Genomic DNA, 23,578 nt, shown 5'->3' with positions numbered 1-23,578 from the left:
TTAGAGTGTCCCAGTACAAAATTAAATGTTCCCTGATAAAAAGCATTCAAAACAATAAAGTCCTTTGATAATATCCAGAAAACACAAACACAGAGGCTGTCGCAATATCTAGCATTGAGTTAGCCAAAACACAAGCGGATATTTCCCCTTTCATCCAGTCATATCCGGACAAAGTGGTGTGGAATTCATATGCAATGGACTGAGAGAATTACAGTGAAAGTGGTTTTGGAGAAAAGCAAAGTCTTTTCATTAGGCAGGGGCATAAAATGCCATGTATACAAACAGAAATATCATGTTTGTTTGCCGCAGTTCCTCTAGCTTTCCACAAGAAAATATGAATGTGTAGAGCTGGTGTCTCCATGGGGAACCAATTAGAGTCTCTCGGTACAAAATAAACTGTTCCCTAATAAAAAATATTCAAAGCAATAAAGTCCTTCGATAATATCCAGAAAACACAAACACACGGGCTGTGGCGATATCTGGGATTCAGTAAGCCAAAACACAAGCGGATATTTCCCTTTTGATCCAGTAATATCCGGACAAAGTGGTGTGCAATTCGTATGCAATGGACAGACAAAATCACAGTAAAAATGGTTTTGGAGAAAAGCAAAGTCCTTTCGTTAGGCAAGTGCATAAAATGTCATGTATACAAACAGGAATTTCATGTTTGCCGCAGTTCCTCTAGTTTTCTCGATAGAATACACGAATAGGTAGAACTGGTTTCTGCATGTGGAACCAGTGATTGTTTCCCAGTACAAAATTAAATGTTATCTGATTAAAAAAAAAGTTCAAAATAATAATGACCATTGATAATATCCAGAAAACACAAACACAGGTGCTGTGGCAATATCTGGGATTGAGTTAGCCAAAACAAAACCGGATATTTCTCTTTTGATCCAGTCATATCCAGACAAAGTGGTATGGAATTCGTATGCAATAGACCAAGCAAATCATAGTAAAAATAGTTTTGAAGAAAAGCAAAGTCTTTTCGTTAGACAAGTGCATAAAATGTCATGTATACAAACAGAAATATCATGATTGTTTGCCACAGTTCCTCTAGCTTTCTACCTAGAAAATACGAATGTGTAGAGCTGGTGTCTCCATGTAGAACCAATTAGAGTTTCCCAGTACAAAATTAAATGTTCCCTGATAAAAAAAAGTTTGAAAACAATAAAGTCCATTGATAATATCCAGAAAACAAAAACACGGGAGCTGTGGCAATGCTCAATCGCACTGGCCGAAAATGGTGGAGTTAGAAATGTGCCAGGGGATTCCAACACAATCCCATCAAGATGGCATGTACCAATGCCATCGCACTAGTCCAAGTGATTAATTTCAGCTCACAATTGATAGCTCTGATAGGTCTAAGAGTCAAAGAGATCACACAAATAAGACAAGTATCTGCTAATACTAACTGATAGAATCAAAAAGGGAGAAAAAGATCCAACATGGGAAGTGGGATACACAGCAGACTCATAAAATGGCAGATGTCCTAAACAACACTCTGGCCTCAGAATCAGCCCTCAAGGCATTCAGATGTGGCGGAAGAGCCCATGAGAGTATAGCAGGCATGGAAAGCCAAGATATCATGGAAAAAAAAGACCTCAATGAATGATCTCTGTGAGTGAGATCCCAGTGGAAAGAACGGGGCCATCAAAGAAGGAGGTACCCTTCTCCGAAGAGAGGAGAGAACTTCCACTTTGACTATGACCCTATCGGAATAAGATCAAAGTCAGCGAACTCTAAAGGCTTCCATAGCCCTGGCAACTCATGACTAGAGCCTAGGGAGATTACTGACAACATGAACAGGAGTGTCAAATTGTTAAGTCAGCAACAGGAGTCACTGTGTACTTACACCCCATGTGGGATCTGTCCCTAATGTGTTGTCTAAAGTGAAGTGATGCTATAACTAGTACTGAAACAGTATTTTTATACTTTGCGTTTCTGTGTGGGCACAAACTGATAAAAACATTTTAAGGTCCACAACAATCCATGTCCAAAGACCTTCTTCTGAGCCACTGCCAAGTCACATGGTGACCATGGTGACCAGCTCTAGGAAATAAGAATGGGGCCAGCGGCATCACTTTATCCTCAGCTTGACGTGTTCCATGGAGTGTACCAGGAAAGCCACAGGGTGTCAGGTCCCTGGGGAATGTTAGCTACCAGGACAATTTCCTCCTCGGCTTGGAAAAATAGGACACACAGAGGCCAAGGACTGAAAGTCTGATTTCCATAGCAACATAGGCACTGTCCCTTCTTGCTGGGGATGGAGCATGTTTGAAGACCTATTCTGAGCATATATTCTCAAATAACAAGGCTTGTAAACATACTAAATTATCCTAAATAAATGGACTATGTGATTCAAGTAAGGCCATCTCAAAACTGTATAACAGTTCCTTCTAAAGCTAAGCTCTATCAGATAGCTTTTTGTTTTCCTTATGATCCTGGAGAACACCTTCCTAATAATGGAAAGATGTTTTATCCCTGGATATATTGCTACCCCAAGTCATAGCTCATCCTGAGTCTTCCTTAATCATATTGAGATTTCTATAAGGGTCACCTGTTGAAGTTTCTTTTTAATTCTTTGGAGAAAGCAGGCTGGGCTCAGCTATGGGCTTATGTCTGCATTACAAATGTTAAAGGGATTTATTTGCAAATAAAATATTTCCCACACGTATTTGCCTGACTAAATCATAAGGCATAGAAAACAGCCTGAATTGACAAAAATGATCATTATTGGCAAAGGGAAATCATTCCAAATATATTCATACTTACCCATATCTGCTTTTTGAACTTTGATCCAAAAAACCTTCTTGAATTAAGTGTTTTGCTTTTAGTACACTTATCTCAGAAATGTGAAATGAAATAGTGAAGTAAACAGTACTATTTTTAAATAATGCAATTTATACCTAGTATGATCACATGTGGTATTCTTACTTATTATGTGGAATTGCAAGTTGAAATATTTCATATCCTATATTATAAACACTAACCTATGGTTTTCTCCTACGTTTTCAAAAGTCACTATAATATTTTCATATTGTCATTAGCATTGATTATGCTACCATATTAGTGTTCTGCTTTATATATTTAATTAAATGTTTTCTATTTTGTATCTTGCCCTGAGGCATTTTAAACATGCAGGGGACAATTTTATAAATGGGAAAACGGGGAAACAAACCAACACATAAAATGCCTGGTATGTTCCCTGCTGAATATAACATTTAAAAATTGGAATTGGGTGATCACTGACATCATAAATAAGAGTGTCAATTGTTAAATCAACAACAGGAGTCACTGTGCACTTGCTCTCCATGTAGGACCTCTGTCCTTAATGAGTTGTACTATGAGAATTAACGGTAAAACTAGTCTTCAAACAGCACTTTATACTATGTGTGTCTGTGTGGGTGAAAACTGTTGAAATCTTTACTTAGTATAGAGTTGATCTTCTGTATATAAAGATAATTACAAATGAATCTTAATGAAGAATGGAATGGGAGAGGGTGTAGGAGGTGGGATGGGAGAGGGGGTGGGAGGGCAGGTATGGAGGAAGAACTGCTATATTACAAAAGCTGCACCTATGAAATTTATTAAATAAAAGCTTTCTAAAAAAAGAAAAAAAAATCTGGGATTGAGTTAGCCAAAAAAAAAAAAAACCGGATATTTCTGGTTTCATACAGTCATATCCGGACAAAGTGGTGTGCAATTCGTATGCAATGTACTGAAAAAATTACAGTGAAAGTGGTTTTGGAGAAAAGCAAAGTCTTTTCGTTAGGCAAGTGCATAAAATGTCATGTATAGAAACAGAAATATCATGTTTGTTTGCCGCAGTTCCTCTAGCTTTCTCCTAGAAAATAGGAATGTGTAGAGCTGGTGTATCCATGTGGAACCAATTAGAGTGTCCCAGTACAAAATTAAATGTTCCCTGATAAAAAGCATTCAAAACAATAAAGTCCTTTGATAATATCCAGAAAACACAAACACAGAGGCTGTCGCAATATCTAGCATTGAGTTAGCCAAAACACAAGCGGATATTTCCCCTTTCATCCAGTCATATCCGGACAAAGTGGTGTGGAATTCATATGCAATGGACTGAGAGAATTACAGTGAAAGTGGTTTTGGAGAAAAGCAAAGTCTTTTCATTAGGCAGGGGCATAAAATGCCATGTATACAAACAGAAATATCATGTTTGTTTGCCGCAGTTCCTCTAGCTTTCCACAAGAAAATATGAATGTGTAGAGCTGGTGTCTCCATGGGGAACCAATTAGAGTCTCTCGGTACAAAATAAACTGTTCCCTAATAAAAAATATTCAAAGCAATAAAGTCCTTCGATAATATCCAGAAAACACAAACACACGGGCTGTGGCGATATCTGGGATTCAGTTAGCCAAAACACAAGCGGATATTTCCCTTTTGATCCAGTAATATCCGGACAAAGTGGTGTGCAATTCGTATGCAATGGACAGACAAAATCACAGTAAAAATGGTTTTGGAGAAAAGCAAAGTCCTTTCGTTAGGCAAGTGCATAAAATGTCATGTATACAAACAGGAATTTCATGTTTGCCGCAGTTCCTCTAGTTTTCTCGATAGAATACACGAATAGGTAGAACTGGTTTCTGCATGTGGAACCAGTGATTGTTTCCCAGTACAAAATTAAATGTTATCTGATTAAAAAAAAAGTTCAAAATAATAATGACCATTGATAATATCCAGAAAACACAAACACAGGTGCTGTGGCAATATCTGGGATTGAGTTAGCCAAAACAAAACCGGATATTTCTCTTTTGATCCAGTCATATCCAGACAAAGTGGTATGGAATTCGTATGCAATAGACCAAGCAAATCATAGTAAAAATAGTTTTGAAGAAAAGCAAAGTCTTTTCGTTAGACAAGTGCATAAAATGTCATGTATACAAACAGAAATATCATGATTGTTTGCCACAGTTCCTCTAGCTTTCTACCTAGAAAATACGAATGTGTAGAGCTGGTGTCTCCATGTAGAACCAATTAGAGTTTCCCAGTACAAAATTAAATGTTCCCTGATAAAAAAAAGTTTGAAAACAATAAAGTCCATTGATAATATCCAGAAAACAAAAACACGGGAGCTGTGGCAATGCTCAATCGCACTGGCCGAAAATGGTGGAGTTAGAAATGTGCCAGGGGATTCCAACACAATCCCATCAAGATGGCATGTACCAATGCCATCGCACTAGTCCAAGTGATTAATTTCAGCTCACAATTGATAGCTCTGATAGGTCTAAGAGTCAAAGAGATCACACAAATAAGACAAGTATCTGCTAATACTAACTGATAGAATCAAAAAGGGAGAAAAAGATCCAACATGGGAAGTGGGATACACAGCAGACTCATAAAATGGCAGATGTCCTAAACAACACTCTGGCCTCAGAATCAGCCCTCAAGGCATTCAGATGTGGCGGAAGAGCCCATGAGAGTATAGCAGGCATGGAAAGCCAAGATATCATGGAAAAAAAAGACCTCAATGAATGATCTCTGTGAGTGAGATCCCAGTGGAAAGAACGGGGCCATCAAAGAAGGAGGTACCCTTCTCCGAAGAGAGGAGAGAACTTCCACTTTGACTATGACCCTATCGGAATAAGATCAAAGTCAGCGAACTCTAAAGGCTTCCATAGCCCTGGCAACTCATGACTAGAGCCTAGGGAGATTACTGACAACATGAACAGGAGTGTCAAATTGTTAAGTCAGCAACAGGAGTCACTGTGTACTTACACCCCATGTGGGATCTGTCCCTAATGTGTTGTCTAAAGTGAAGTGATGCTATAACTAGTACTGAAACAGTATTTTTATACTTTGCGTTTCTGTGTGGGCACAAACTGATAAAAACATTTTAAGGTCCACAACAATCCATGTCCAAAGACCTTCTTCTGAGCCACTGCCAAGTCACATGGTGACCATGGTGACCAGCTCTAGGAAATAAGAATGGGGCCAGCGGCATCACTTTATCCTCAGCTTGACGTGTTCCATGGAGTGTACCAGGAAAGCCACAGGGTGTCAGGTCCCTGGGGAATGTTAGCTACCAGGACAATTTCCTCCTCGGCTTGGAAAAATAGGACACACAGAGGCCAAGGACTGAAAGTCTGATTTCCATAGCAACATAGGCACTGTCCCTTCTTGCTGGGGATGGAGCATGTTTGAAGACCTATTCTGAGCATATATTCTCAAATAACAAGGCTTGTAAACATACTAAATTATCCTAAATAAATGGACTATGTGATTCAAGTAAGGCCATCTCAAAACTGTATAACAGTTCCTTCTAAAGCTAAGCTCTATCAGATAGCTTTTTGTTTTCCTTATGATCCTGGAGAACACCTTCCTAATAATGGAAAGATGTTTTATCCCTGGATATATTGCTACCCCAAGTCATAGCTCATCCTGAGTCTTCCTTAATCATATTGAGATTTCTATAAGGGTCACCTGTTGAAGTTTCTTTTTAATTCTTTGGAGAAAGCAGGCTGGGCTCAGCTATGGGCTTATGTCTGCATTACAAATGTTAAAGGGATTTATTTGCAAATAAAATATTTCCCACACGTATTTGCCTGACTAAATCATAAGGCATAGAAAACAGCCTGAATTGACAAAAATGATCATTATTGGCAAAGGGAAATCATTCCAAATATATTCATACTTACCCATATCTGCTTTTTGAACTTTGATCCAAAAAACCTTCTTGAATTAAGTGTTTTGCTTTTAGTACACTTATCTCAGAAATGTGAAATGAAATAGTGAAGTAAACAGTACTATTTTTAAATAATGCAATTTATACCTAGTATGATCACATGTGGTATTCTTACTTATTATGTGGAATTGCAAGTTGAAATATTTCATATCCTATATTATAAACACTAACCTATGGTTTTCTCCTACGTTTTCAAAAGTCACTATAATATTTTCATATTGTCATTAGCATTGATTATGCTACCATATTAGTGTTCTGCTTTATATATTTAATTAAATGTTTTCTATTTTGTATCTTGCCCTGAGGCATTTTAAACATGCAGGGGACAATTTTATAAATGGGAAAACGGGGAAACAAACCAACACATAAAATGCCTGGTATGTTCCCTGCTGAATATAACATTTAAAAATTGGAATTGGGTGATCACTGACATCATAAATAAGAGTGTCAATTGTTAAATCAACAACAGGAGTCACTGTGCACTTGCTCTCCATGTAGGACCTCTGTCCTTAATGAGTTGTACTATGAGAATTAACGGTAAAACTAGTCTTCAAACAGCACTTTATACTATGTGTGTCTGTGTGGGTGAAAACTGTTGAAATCTTTACTTAGTATAGAGTTGATCTTCTGTATATAAAGATAATTACAAATGAATCTTAATGAAGAATGGAATGGGAGAGGGTGTAGGAGGTGGGATGGGAGAGGGGGTGGGAGGGCAGGTATGGAGGAAGAACTGCTATATTACAAAAGCTGCACCTATGAAATTTATTAAATAAAAGCTTTCTAAAAAAAGAAAAAAAAATCTGGGATTGAGTTAGCCAAAAAAAAAAAAAAACGGATATTTCTGGTTTCATACAGTCATATCCGGACAAAGTGGTGTGCAATTCGTATGCAATAGACCAAGCAAATCATAGTAAAAATGGTTTTGGAGAAAAGCAAAGTCTTTTCGTTAGGCAAGTGCATAAAATGTCATGTATACAAACAGAAATATCATGTTTGTTTGCCGCAGTTCCTCTAGTTTTCTCGCTAGAATACACGAATAGGTAGAACTGGTTTCTGCATGTGGAACCAGTGATTATTTCCCAGTACAAAATTAAATGTTCCCTGATAAAAACACATTCAAAGTAATAAAGTCCTTTTATAATATCCAGAAAACACAAACACAGAGGTTGTCGCAATATATTAGCATTGAGTTAGCCAAAACACAAGCGGATATTTCCCCTTTCATCCAGTCATATCCGGACAAAGTGGTGTGGAATTCGTATGCAATGGACTGAGAGAATTACAGTGAAAGTGGTTTTGGAGAAAAGCAAAGTCTTTTCATTAGGCAGGTGCATAAAATGCCATGTATATAAACAGAAATATCATGTTTGTTTGCCGCAGTTCCTCTAGCTTTCCCCAAGAAAATATGAATGTGTAGAGCTGGTGTCTCCATGTGGAAGCAATTAGAGTTTCCCAGTACAAAATTAAATGTTCCCTGAAAAAAAGCATTCAAAAAAATGAAGCCCTTCGATAATATCCAGAAAACACAACCACAGACGCTGTCGCAATATCTGGGATTCAGTTAGCCAAAACACAAGCAGATATTTCCCCTTTCATCCAGTCATATCCGGACAAAGAGGTGTGGAATTCGTATGCAATGGACTGAGAAAATCACAGTAAAAATGGTTTTGGAGAAAAGCAAAATCCTTTCGTTAGGCAAGTGCATAAAATGTCAACTATACAAACAGAAATATCATGATTGTTTGCCGCAGTTCCTCTAGCTTTCTCCTAGAAAATACGAATGTGTAGAGCCGGTGTCTCCATGTGGAACCAATTAGAGTTTCCCAGTACAAAATTAAATGTTACCTGATGAAAAAACATTCAAAAAAATAAAGTCCTTCGATAATATCCAGAAAACACAAACACAGAGGCTGTCGCAATATCTAGGATTGAGTTAGCCAAAACACAAATGGATATTTCCCCTTTCATCCAGTCATATCCGGACAAAGTGGTGTGGAATTCCTGTGCAATGGACTGAGAGAATTACAGTGAAAGTGGTTTTGGAGAAAAGCAAAGTCATTTCATTAGGCAGGTGCATAAAATGTCATGTATACAAACAGAAATATCATGTTTGTTTGCCGCAGTTCCTCTAGCTTTCTCCTAGAAAATACAAATGTGTAGAGCTGCTTCTTCCATGTGGAACCAATTAGAGTTTCCCAGTACAAAATCAAATGTTCCCTGATTAAAAAAAATCTTTCAAAACTATAAAGTCCTTTGATAATAACCAGAAAACACAAACACAGAGGCTGTCGCAATATCTGAATTGAGTTAGCCAAAAAAAACCGGATATTTCTGGCTTCATCCATTCATATCCGGACAAAGTGGTGTGGAATTCGTATGCAATGGACCGAAAAAATCACAGTAAAAATGGTTTTGGAGAAAAGCAAAGTCTTTTCGTTAGGCAAGTGCATGAAATGTCATGTATACAAACAGAAATATCATGTTTGCCGCAGTTCCTCTAGCTTTCTCCTAGAAAATACGAATGTGTAGAGCTGGTGTCTCCATGTGGAACCACTGAGTGTTTCCCAGTACAAAATGAAATGTTCCCTGATAAAAAAACATTCAAAACAATAAAGTCCTTCGATAATATCCAGAAATCACAAACACAGTGGCTTTTGCAATATCGGGGATTCAGTTAGCCAAAACACAAGCGGATATTTCCCCTTTCATCCAGTCAAATCCGGACAAAGTGGTGTGGAATTCGTACACAATCGATCGAGAAAATCACAGTAAAAATGGTTTTGGTGAAAAGCAAAGTCCTTTCGTTAGGCAAGTGCATAAAATGTCATGTATACAAAAAGAAATATAATGATTGTTTGCTGCAGTTCCTCTAGCTTTCTCGCTAGAACATACGAATCTGTAGAGCTGGTTTCTCCATGTGGAACTACTGAGTGTTTCCCAGTACAAAATTAAATGTTCCCTGATAAAAAAAAATTTTGAAAACAATAATGTCCATTGATAATATCCAGAAATCACAAACACAGGGGCTTTGGGAATATCTGTGATTTAGTTACCCAAAACAAAACCGCATATTTCTGGTTTCATCAAATCATATCCGCACAGAGTGGTGTGGAATTTGTATGCAATGGACTGAGAAAATCACATTAAAAATGGTTTTGGAGAAAAGCAAAGTCTTTTCGTTAGGCAAGTGCATAAAATGTCATGTATACAAACAGAAATATCATGATTGTTTGCCACAGTTCCTTTAGATTTCTCCCCAGAATATATGAATCTGTAGAGCTGGTTTCTCCATGTGGAACCAGTGAGTGTTTCCCAATACAAAATTAAATGTTCCGTGATTAAAAAAAAACTTTGAAAACAATAATGTCCATTGATAATATCCAGAAAACACGAACACAGGGGCTGTGACAATATCTGGGATTGAGTTAGCCAAAACAAAACTGGATATTTCCGGTTTCATTCAGTATATCTTGACAAAGTGTTGTGGAATTCGCTTGCAATGGACTGAGAAACTTGCAGTGAAAATGGTTTTGGAGAAAAGCAAAGTGTTTTCGTTAGGCAAGTGCATAAAATATCATGTATACAAACAGAAATATCATGTTTGTTTGCCACAGTTCCTGCAGCTTTCTCCCTAGAATGTACGATTGTGTAGAGCTGGTTTCTCCTTGGGGAATCACTGAGTATTTCCCAGTACAAAATTAAATTTTCCCTGATAAAAAAGAAACTTTCAAAACAATAAAGTCCATTGATAGTATCCAGAAAACACAAGCACAGATGCTGTCGCAATATCTGGGATTGAGTAAGCCGAAACAAAACCGGATATTTCCCATTTCATCCAGTCATATACGGACAAAGTGTTGTGGAATTCGTATGCAATGGACCGAGAAGATCACTGTAAAAATGGTTTTGGAGAAAAGGAAAGTCTTTTCATTAGGCAAGTCCATAAAATGTGATCTATATAAGGAGAAATGCCATGTTTGTTTTCCGCAGTTCCTCTAGATTTCTCGGTAGAAAATACTAATGTGTAGAGCTGGTGTCTCCATGTGGAACAAATTAGAGTTTCCCAGTACAAAATTAAATGTACCCTGAGGAAAAAAAAATTTCAAAATAATAAAGTCATTCGAAAATATCCAGAAAACACAAACACAGAGGCTGTGGCAAAATCTGGGATTGAGTAAGTCAAAACAAAACCTGATGTTTCCGATTTCATCCAGTAATATCCGGAAAAAGTGGTGTGGAATTTGTATGCAATGGATTGAAAAAATCACAGTAAAAATGGTTTTGGAGAAAAGCAAAGTCTTTTCGTCATGCAAGTGCATAAAATGTCATGTATACAAACAGAAATATCATGTTTGTTTGCCACAGTTCTTCTAGGTTTCTCCTAGAAAATACGAATGTTTAGAGCTGGTGTCTCCATGTGGAACCATTGAGTGTTTCCCAGTACAAAATTAAATATCCCCTGATCAGGGCGGCGGGAGCCGGGCGGCAGAAGCAGAGCCGGGCGGCGGGAGCCGGGCAGCGGACGCGGAGCTGGGCGGCGGGAGCCGGGCGGCAGAAGCGGAGCCGGGTGGCGGGAGCCGGGCGGCGGGAGCCGGGCTGCAGAATCTCGCCAGCGGCCCCGGTGGCGGGAGCCGGGCCACAGAATCTCGCCAGCGCGGGAACCAATGGAGGAGGGTAAGACCTCAGAATCCCAAGACATTGAGGGGGGAAACAGAGGCCTCTCCCTTCACTCACCAAGCAAAACAAAGAGCACCACGATTTTACATATCTAAAGCGCAGCCAAACTCAGTAACTTTAGCAAAACTGGAGAACACATTGAGGGCTGAATAAACTCTTTGTCTGGTCCCAGAGGTAGATCAAACAAATACTTACAGAGGCCAGATTTCAACTACCCTCAACTCCACTCACAACTGAGTCAAAAAAAAAAAAACATAAATTATCTCCAACATGCCAAACAACAAACATAGAAGCCGAGGCAACAAGAGCAAGGAAGACACTATGACGCCCCCAAACGAGAAAGACACGCCTAAGCAAGATAATGAAGATGAAGAGTTAGAGGAAATGCAAGAAGCAGATTTCAAAAAATTGATAAGAACATTAAGAAGTTCTCAAAAACAAATTCTTGAATTACAGAAATCCTTAATGGACAAGATAGAAAATCTCTCCCGTGAAAATGAAATATTAAGGAGAAATCAAAAAGAAATGAAACAACTAGTAGAACACGAAACTGAGATAGTGACAAAAAACCTCAATGAAATAAAGAACTCAATAGATCAAATGGCAAACACATTAGACAGCCTTAAAAACAGAATGGGTGAAGCAGAAGAGAGAATATTGGAATTAGAAGACAGAGAACAGGAAAGGAAACAGTCAAATCAAAGAAAAGAAGAAGAAATCAGAAATCTAAAAAATACTGTCAGGAATCTACAGGATACTATTAAAAAACCCAACATTCGGGTTCTAGGAGTACCTGAAGGCATGGAAAGGGAGAAAGGATTAGAAGGCCTTTTTAGTGAGATACTAGCAGAAAATTTCCCAGGTTTGGAGAAGGACAGAGGCATCCTAGTACAGGAAGCTCATAGAACCCCAAATAAACATGATCAAAAGAGATCCTCACCACGACACGTCATAATCAAATTCACCACAGGGAAACACAAAGAAAAGATCCTAAAATGTGCAAGAGAGAAACGCCAGATTACTCTCAGAGGATCTCCAATTAGACTCACAGCTGACTTCTCATCAGAAACCCTACAAGCCAGGAGAGAATGGCGAGATATAGCCCAGGTACTAAGAGAGAAAAACTGCCAGCCCAGAATATTATATCCTGCAAAGCTCTCATTTATGAATGAAGGTGAAATAAAGACCTTTCACAGCAAACAGAAATTGAAAGAATTTGTCACCACTCGTCCAGCCCTGCAAAAGATGCTTAAAGATGTATTACATACAGAAACACAGAAACACGGTAGCCAATATGAAGGAAGGTAAAGGAAGGAAACCTCACAGCAAAAGATCACAGGAATCTCAAACCAGATATTAGAAAATATCTTTGGCAAATGGCAGGGCAAAGTTACTCCTTCTCAATAGTCACATTGAATGTTAATGGCTTGAACTGTCCAGTTAAAAGACACCGATTGGCTGATTGGGTTAAGGAACAAAACCCATCCTTTTGCTGCTTACAAGAAACTCATCTTTCCAACAACGATCCATACAGACTGAAAGTGAAAGGCTGGAAAAAGATATACCATGCCAACAGAAATGAAAAAAGAGCGGGCGTAGCCATCTTAATATCGGACAACATAAACTTTACCACAAAAACTGTTAGGAGAGACAAAGAGGGACACTATTTAATGATTAAGGGATCCATTCAACAGGAAGATATAACAATTACCAATGTATATGCACCGAATCACAGGGCACCAGCTTATTTAAAAGACTTGTTAAGGGACTTAAAGGGAGACTTAGACCCCAATACAATAGTACTGGGGGACTTCAATACTCCACTCTCAGAGATAGAGAGATCAACAGGACAGAAGATCAACAAGGAGACAGCAGATTTAAATGAAACTATAGCCCAAATGGATCTAACAGATATCTACAGAACATTTCATCCTACATCTAAGGACTTTACATTCTTCTCAGCAGTATATGGAACCTTCTCTAGGATTGACCACATACTAGGCCATAAAGCAAGTCTCAGCAAATTCAAAAGAATTAGAATCATACCATGCAACTTCTCAGACCACAAAGGAATGAAATAGGAAATTAGCAACTCATGAATCCCCAGAACACGTGCAAACACATGGAGATTGAACAACATGCTCCTGAATGAACAATGGGTCATAGAAGAAATTAAAAGAGAAATCAAAAATTTTCTGGAAGTAAATGAGGATAACAGCACAACATACCAAAACCTATGAGATACAACAAAAGCAGTGTTAAGAGGAAAATTTATATCAATAGGTGCCTACATCAAGAAATTGGAAAGGCACCAAATAGATGAGCTCTCAAGTCATCTCAAGGATCTAGAAAATCTGCAGCAAACCAAACCCAAACCCAATAGAAGAAGGGAAATAATTAAAATCAGAGAAGAAATCAACAGGATTGAATCCAAAAAAACATTACAAAAAATCAGCCAAACGAGGAGCTGGTTTTTTGAAAAAATAAACAAAATTGACACCCCATTGGCCCAACTAACTAAAAAAAGAAGAGAAAAGACCCAAATCAATAGGATCAGAGATGAAAAAGGAAACATAACAACAGACACCACAGAAATAAAAAGAATCATCAGAAATTACTACAAGGACCTGTATGCCAGCAAACAGGGAAATCTATCAGAAATGGACAGATTCTTGGACACATACAACCTCCCTAAATTGAGCCAGGAAGACATAGGAAACCTAAACAGACCCATAACTGACACAGAAATTGAAACAGTAATAAAGGCCCTCCCAACAAAGAAAAGCCCAGGGCCAGATGGATTCACTGCTGAGTTCTACCAGACATTTAGAGAAGAACTAACTCCAATTCTTCTCAAACTATTCAGAGCAATCGAAAAAGAGGGAATCCTCCCAAATTCTTTCTATGAAGCCAGCATCACCTTAATTCCTAAGCCGGGAAAAGATGCAGCATTGAAAGAAAATTACAGACCAATATCCCTGATGAACATACATGCAAAAATACTCAATAAAATTCTGGCCAATAGAATGCAACAACACATCAGAAAGATCATCCACCCAGTCCAAGTGGGATTTATCCCTGGTATACAAGGATGGTTCAACGTCCGCAAAACAATCAATGTAATACACTACATTAACAGGCTGCAGAAGAAAAACCATATGATTCTCTCAATAGACACAGAGAAAGCATTTGATAAAATACAACACCCTTTCATGATGAAAACTCTAAGCAAACTGGGTATGGAAGGAACATTCCTCAATACAATCAAAGCAATATATGAAAAACCCACGGCCAACATCCTATTGAATGGGGAAAAGTTGGAAGCATTTCCGCTGAGATCTGGTACCAGACAGGGATGCCCACTCTCACCACTGCTATTCAATATAGTTCTGGAAGTTTTAGCCAGAGCTATTAGGCAAGAAAAAGAAATTAAAGGGATACAAATTGGGAAGGAAGAACTCAAACTATCCCTCTTTGCAGATGATATGATCCTTTATTTAGGGGACCCAAAGAACTCTACTAAGAGACTATTGGAACTCATCGAAGAGTTTGGCAAAGTAGCAGGATATAAAATCAATCCACAAAAATCAACAGCCTTTGTATACACAGGCAATGCCACGGCTGAGGAAGAACTTCTAAAATCAATCCCATTCACAATAGCTACAAAAACAATCAAATACCTTGGAATAAACTTAACCAAGGATGTTAAAGATCTCTATGATGAAAACTACAAAACCTTAAAGAAAGAAATAGAGGAGGATACCAAAAAATGGAGAAATCTTCCATGCTCATGGATAGGAAGAATCAATATCATCAAAATGTCTATTCTCCGAAAAGCAATTTATACATTCAATGCAATACCAATCAAGATACCAAAGACCTTCTTCTCAGATCTGGAAAAAATGATGCTGAAATTCATATGGAGACACAGAAAACCTCGAATAGCCAAAGCTATCTTGTACAACAAAAACAAAGCCGGAGGCATCACAATCCCAGATTTCAGGGCATACTACAGGGCAGTTGTTATCAAAACAGCATGGTACTGGTACAGAAACAGATGGATAGACCAATGGAACACAATAGAAACACCAGAAAACAATCCAAACATCTACAGCCAACTTATATTTGATCAAAGATCTAAAACTAATCCCTGGAATAAGGACAGTCTATTCAATAAATGGTGCTGGGAAAATTGGATTTCCATGTGCAGAAGCTTGAAGCAAGACCCATACCTTTCACCGTACACAAAAATTCACTCAACGTGGATTAAAGACTTAAATCTACGGCCTGAAACCATCAAATTATTAGAGAGCATTGGAGAAACCCTGCAAGATATAGGTACAGGCAAAGACTTCTTGGAAAAGACCCCAGGAGCACAGGCAGTCAAAACCAAAATTAACATTTGGGATTGCATCAAATTGAGAAGTTTCTGTACTTCGAAAGAAACAGTCAGGAAAGTGAAGAGGCAACCGACAGAATGGGAAAAAATATTTGCAAACTATACTACAGATAAAGGGTTGATAACCAGAATCTACAAAGAAATCAAGAAAATCCACAACAACAGAACAAACAACCCACTGAAGAGATGGGCCAAGGACCTCAACAGACATTTTACAAAAGAGGAAATCCAAATGGCCAACAGACACATGAAAAAATGCTCAAGATCACTAGCAATCAGAGAAATGCAAATCAAAACCACAATGAGGTTTCACCTCACCCCGGTGAGAATGGCTCACATCCAGAAATCTACCAACAATAGATGCTGGAGAGGATGTGGGGAAAAAGGGACACTAACCCACTGTTGGTGGGAATGCAAACTGGTTAAGCCACTATGGAAGTCAGTCTGGAGATTCCTCAGAAACTTGAACATAACCCTACCATACAACCCAGCCATCCCACTCCTTGGAATTTACCCAAAGGAAATTAATTTGGCTAATAAAAAAGCCATCTGCACATTAATGTTTATTGCAGCTCAATTCACAATAGCTAAGACCTGGAACCAACCCAAATGCCCATCAACAGCAGACTGGATAAAGAAATTATGGGACATGTACTCCATAGAATACTATACAGCAGTAAGGAATAATGAAACCCAGTCATTTGAAACAAGATGGAGGGATCTGGAAAACATCATGCTGAGTGAATTAAGCCAGTCCCAAAGAGAAAAATATCATTTGTTTTCCCTGATCGGCAACAACTAACTGAGCACCAAAGGGGAAACCTGCTGAAGTGAAATGGACACTATAAGAAACAATGACCTGATCAGCTTTTGTCCTGACTCTAGATGTACAATGTAATACTTTATCCTTTTTAGTATTTGTTGTTGTAGTAGTTGTTCTAGTACTAGTGGTTAAACTCTGTAAATAACACACAATTATTCTTAGGTGTTTAAATTTTAACTGAAAAGTGATCCCTGCTAAATTTAAGAGTGGAAAAAGAGAGGGAGGAGATGCACAGTTTGGGACATGCACAATCAGTCTTGCCCCAAATGAAGGAGTTAGAAATGTGCCAGGGGATTCCAATACAATTCCATCAAGGTGGCATGTACCATTGCCATCTCACTAGTCCAAGTGATCAATTTCAGTTCACATTCGATGGCTTAGACAGGTCTAAAAATCAAAGGGATCACACAAACAAGACAAGTGTCTGCTAATACTAAATGATAGAATCAAAAAAGGAGAGAAAGATCCAACATGGGAAGTGGGATACACAGCAGACTCATAGAATGGCAGATGTCCTAAACAACACTCCGGCCTCAGAATCAGCCCTTAAGACATTCGGATCTGGCTGAAGAGCCCATGAAAGTATTGTAGGCATGGAAAGCCAAGATACCATGGAAAAGAAAAAAAGAAGAAGACCTAAATGAAAGATCTCTGTGAGTGAGATCCCAGTGGAAAGAACGGGGCCATCAAAGAAGGAGGTACCTTTCTCTGAAGGGAGGAGAGAACTTCCACTTTGACTATGACCCTATCGGAATAAGATCAAAGTCAGCGAACTCTAAAGGCTTCCATAGCCCTGGCAACTCATGACTAGAGCCTAGGGAGATTACTGACGCCATGAACAGGAGTGTCAAATTGTTAAATCAGCAACAGGAGTCACTGTGTACTTACATCCCCTGTGGGATCTGTCCTTAATGTATTGTCTAATGTGCAGTGATGCTATAACTAGTACTGAAACAGTATTTTTACACTTTGTGTTTCTGCGTGGGTACAAACTGATGAGATCTTTACTAATTACATACTGAATCGATCTTCTGTATATAAAGATAATTGGAAATGAAAAAAAAAAAACAAACCTGGTGTTAAATTGGAAATGGCACAGAAAATTAATTAATTTAAAATATATATATATTATGTAGGATCTCTGTCTTTAATGTGCTGTACACCCTTATTTAATGCTATAACTAGTACTCCAACAGTATTTTTTTTCTTTCTTTTCTTTTCACTTTGTGTTACTATATGAGGGGCAAACTGTTGAAACTGTTACCTAATATATACTAAACTGATCTGTTGTATACAAAGAGAATTGAAAATGAATCATGATGTGATAGGAAGGGGAGAGGGAGCGGGAGGGGGGAGGGTTGTGGGTGGGAGGAAAGTTTTGGGAGGGGGAAGCCATTGTAACCCATAAGCTGTACTTTGGAAATTTATATTCATTAAATAAAAGTTTAATAAAAAAAAATTCCCTGATCAAAAATACCTTTCAAAACAATAATGTCCATTGATAATATCCAGAAAACACAAACACAGGGGCTGTGGCAATATCTGGGATTGAGTTAGCCAAAACAAAAGCATATATTTCCGGTTTCATCCAGTCGTATCCGGACAAAGTGGTCTACAATTCGTATGCACTGGAACGAGAAAATCACAGTAAAAATGGTTTTGGAGAAAAGCAAAGTATTTTCTTTAGGCAAGTATATAAAATGTCATGTATACAAACAGAAACATCATGTTTGATTTCCGCAGTTCCTCTAGCTTTCTCGCTAGAAAATACGAACGTGTAGAGCTGGTGTCTCCATGTGGAACCAATTAGAGTTTCCCAGTAGAAAATTAAATGTTCCCTGATAAAAAAATAAAAAAAAAACTTTCAAAACAATAAAGTCCTTCAATAATATCCAGAAAACACAAACACATGGGCTGTGGCAATATCTGGGATTCAGTAAGCCAAAAACAACCGGATATTTCCGGTTGCATCCAGTCATATCCGGACAAAGTGGTTTGGAATTCCTATGCAATGGACTGAGTAAATTACAGTGAAACTGGTTTTGAATAAACCAAAGTCTTTTCTTTAGGCAAGTACATAAAATGTCATGTATACAAACAGAAACATCATGTTTGTTTTCCGCAGTACCTCTAGCTTTCTCGCTAGAAAATACGAACGTGTAGAGCTGGTGTCTCCATGTGGAACCAATTAGAGTTTCCCAGTACAACATTAAATGTTCCCTGATAAAAAAATAAAAAAAAAACTTTCAAAACAATAAAGTCCTTGAATAATATCCAGAAAACACAAACATAGGGGCTGTGGCAATATCTGGGATTCAGTAAGCCAAAAACAACCCGATATTTCCGGATGCATCCAGTCATATCCGGACAAAGTGGTTTGGAATTCCTATGCAATGGACTGAGTAAATTACAGTGAAAGTGGTTTTGGATAAAAGCAAAGTCTTTTCTTTAGGCAAGTACATAAAATGTCATGTATACAAACAGAAACATCATGTTTGTTTCCGCAGTTCCTCTAGCTTTCTCGCTAGAAAATACGAACGTGTAGAGCTGGTGTCTCCATGTGGAACCAATTAGAGTTTCCCAGTACAAAATTAAATGTTCCCTGATAAAAAAATAAAAAAACTTTCAAAACAATAAAGTGTTTCGATAATATCCAGAAAACACAAACCTAGGGGCTGTGGCAATATCTGGAATTGAGTTAGCCACAACAAAACCGCATATTTTCGGTTTTATCCAGTCATATCCGGACAAAGTGGAGTGCAATTCGTATGCAATGGACTGAGAAAATCACAGTAAAAATGGTTTTGGAGAAAAGCAAAATCATTTCATTAGGCAAGTGCATAAAATGTCATGTATACAAACAGAAATATCATGTTTGTTTGCAGCAGTTCCTATAGATTTCCCCATAGAAAATACGAATGTGTGGAGCTGGTCTCTCCATGTGGAACCAATTAGAGTTTCTCAGTACAAAATTTAATGTTCCCTGAAAAAAAAAATAATAAAAACTTTCAAAACAATAAAGTCCTTCGATAAAATCCAGAAAACACAAACACAGGGGCTGTGGCAGTATCTGGGGTTGAGTTAGCCAAAAATACCGGATATTTCCGGTTGCATCCAGTCATATCCGGACAAAGTCTTTTGGAATTCCTATGCAATGGACTGAGTAAATTACAATAAAAATGGTTTTGGAGAAAAGTAAAGTCTTTTCGTTAGGCAAGTGCATAAAATACCATCCTTTTAAACAGAAATATCATGTTTGTTTGCCGCAGTTCCTCTAGCTTTCTCCCTAGAAAATACAAATGTGTAGAGCTGGTGTCTACATGCGGAACAATTGAGTGTTTCCCAGTACAAAATTAAATGTTCCCTGATAAAAAAACATTCAAAACAATAAAGTACTTTGATAATATCCAGAAAACACAAAAACAGGTTCTGTGGCAATATCTGGAATTGAGTTAGCCAAAACAAAACCGGATATTTCCAGTTTCATCCAGTCATATCCAGACAAAGAGGTGTAGAATTCATATGCAATCGACTGAGAAAATTACAGTGAAAGTGGTTTTGCACAAAAGAAAAGACTTTTCGTTAGGCAAGTGCATAAAATGTCATGTATACAAACATAAATATCATGTTTGTTTGCCGCAGTTCCTCTAGCTTTCTCCCTAGAAAAAACGAATGTGTAGTGCTGGTGTCTCCATGTGGAACCAATTAGAGTTTTCCAGCACAAAATTAAATGTTCCCTAATAAAAAAAAACTTTCAAAACAATAAGCTCCTTCGATAATATTCAGAGAACACAAATTCAGGGGCTGTGGCAATATCTGGGATTGAGTTAGCCAAAACACAACCGGATATTTCCGGTTTCTTCCAGTCATTTCCGGACAAAGTGGTGTGGAATTCCTATGCAATGGACCGAGAAAATCATAGAAAAAATGGTTTTGGTGAAAAGCAAAGTCCTTTCTTTAGGCAAGTGCATAAAATGTCATGTATACAAACAGAAATATCATGCTAGTTTGCAGCAGTTCCTCTAGCTTTCTCCCTAGAAAATATGAATCTGTACAACTGGTTTCTCCATGTGGAACCACTGAGTGTTTCCCAGTTAAAAATTAAATGTTCCCTGATAAAAAAAACATTCAAAACAATAAAATACTTCGATAATATCCAGAAAATGTAACACAGGTGCTGTGGCAATATCTGGGATTGAGTTCGCCAAAACAAAACCGCATATTTCCGGTTTCATCCAGTCAAATCCGGACAAAGTGGTGTGGAATTCGTATGCAATGGACAGACAAAATCACAGTAAAAATGGTTTTGGAGAAAAGCAAAGTCTTTTCGTTAGGCAAGTGCATAAAATGTCATGTATACAAACAGAAATATCATGTTTGTTTGCCGCAGTTCCTCTAGCTTTCTCCCTAGAAAATACGAATGTGTAGAGCTGGTGTCTCCATGTCAAACCAATTAGAGTTTCCCAGTATAAAATTAAATGTTAACTGACAAAAAGCATTCAAAACAATAAAATACTTCCATAATATCCAGAAAACACAAACACAAGGGCTGTGGCAATATCTGGGATTGAGTTACCCAAAACACAAGCGGATATTTCCGGTTTCATCCAGTCATATCCGGACAAAGTGGTGTGAAATTCATATGCAATGGACCCAGAAAATCACAGTAAAAATGGTTTTGGAGAAAAGCAAAGTCTTTTCTTTAGGCAAGTAGAGAAAAATGTCATGTATACAAACAGAAATATCATGTTTGTTTGCGGCAGTTCCTCTAGCTTTCTCCTAGAAAATACGAACGTGTAGACATGTTGTCTCCATGTGGAACCAATTAGAGTTTCCCAGCACAAAATTAAATGTTCCATGATAAAAAAAAATTTCAAAACAATAAAGTTCATTGATAATATCCACAAAATCAAACACATGGCTGTCGCAATATCTGGGATTGAGTTAGGGAAAACGTAACTGGATATATTTCTGGTTTCATCCAGTCAAATCCGTACAAATTGGTGTGGAACTCATATGCAGTGGATCGAGAAAATCACACGAAAAATGGCTTTGGAGAAAAGCAAAGTCCTTTCGTTAGGCAAGTGCATAAAATGCCATCTATACAAACAGAAATATCATGTTTCTTTGACACAGTTCCTCTAGCTTTCTCCCTAGAAAACACGAATGTGTAGACCTGGTGTCTCCATGAGGAGCCAATTAGAGTTTCCCAGTACAAAATTAAATGTTCCCTGATAAAAAAACACTCAAAACAATAAAATACTTCGATAATATCCAGAAAACACAAACACAGGGGCTGTGGAAATATCTGGAATTGAGTTAGCCAAAACAAAACCGGATATTTCCGGTTTCATTCAATTATATCTGGACAAAGTGGTGTGGAATTCCTATGGAATGGATTCGTAAATTTACAGTGAAAGTGGTTTTGGAGAAAAGCAAAGTCTTTTCGTTAGGCAAGTAGATAAAATGTCATTTATACAAACAGAAATATCAAGTTTCTTTTTCGTAGTTCTTCTAGATTTCTCGCTAGACAATACGAATATGTAGAGCTGGTGTCTCCATGTGGAACCAATTAGAGTTTCCCAGTACAACATTAAATGTTCCCAGATTAAAAAAAAAAAAACTTTCAAAACAATAAAGTCCTTCGATAGTATCCAGAAAACACAAACATAGGGGCTGTGGCAATATCTGGGATTCAATTAGCCAAAACACAACCGCATATTTCTGTTTTCATCCACTCATATCCGGACAAAGTGGTGTAGATTTGTATGCAATGGACGGACAAAATCACAGTAAAAATGGTTTTGGAGTGAAGGACCCTTATGGGGGAGAGGGACAAGAAACTAGGCCTGGGCAAATATCAGGGGCTTCTTAAGAGGATAGATGTTCCCCAGAGTCTAGAGGGCAGGACATTCTCTGGGAAGGAAAAGTCAATCCCCTTCAGAGAACCTCTAGGCACGCCCAGAGCAGAACTGCCCCTCCCCTCCAGGAAACCTCTGGGTGCACCCAGAGCAGAGCTGCCCCTCCCCTTCGGAGAGTCTCTAGGCGCACACTTATGATGTCACTGCGACCAGCCAATCCTGTAACACCTCAGCACTCTCCCTCAGCACTCTCCCTCAGCATTCTCCAGTATGCTTATTGTCCCTCTGAACCAGCCAATCCCGTACCACCTCTGCATTTTCCACCAGCACTCTCCACCAGCATTCTTCGCCAGCATTCTCCCATATGCTAATGGTCCCTCTGAACTGACCAATCCTATGCATGCGCATTAGGAATATGCTAATTCGTTGCCTATATAACCTGTGTGAAACTGCCGCTCAGGGCTCCTCACTGCCTGAGGTGGGGGCCCGTTTGCGCAAATGTTCAATAAAAACCTCGTGCTTTTTGCATCAACTGGTCTGGAGTCTGGATCTTTGGGCGTCCTCCCGAGCAAGTGGGCATCTCTGCAACTGAGAGGTCCAACAGGAGAACAGCAATGTCTTTTCGATAGCCAAGTGCATAAAATGTCATGTATACAAACAGAAATATCATGTTTGTTTCCCGCACTTCCTCTAGCTTTCTCCTAGAAAATACGAATCTGTAGATCTGGTGTCTCCATGTGGAACCAATTAGAGTTTCCCAGTACAAAATTAAATGTTCCCTGACACAAAATATTCAAAACAATAAAATACTTCGATAATATCCAGAAAACACAAACACAGGGGCTGTGGCAATATCTGGAATTGAGATAGCCACAACAAAACCACATATTTCCGGTTTTATCCAGTCATATTCGGACAAAGTGGAGTGCAATTCGTATGCAATGGACCGAGAAAATCACAGTAAAGATGGTTTTGGAGAAAAGCAAAGTCTTTTCGTTAGGTAATTGCATAAAATGCCATATATATAAACAAAAATATCATGTTTGTTTCCCGCAGTTCCTCTAGCTTTCTCCCTAGAAAATACGAATGTGTAGAGCTGT

This window comes from Lepus europaeus, chromosome 21 (assembly GCF_033115175.1).
Source record: "Lepus europaeus isolate LE1 chromosome 21, mLepTim1.pri, whole genome shotgun sequence".
Taxonomy (NCBI): Eukaryota; Metazoa; Chordata; class Mammalia; order Lagomorpha; family Leporidae; genus Lepus; species Lepus europaeus.
Note: the sequence above shows the minus strand (reverse complement) of the source record.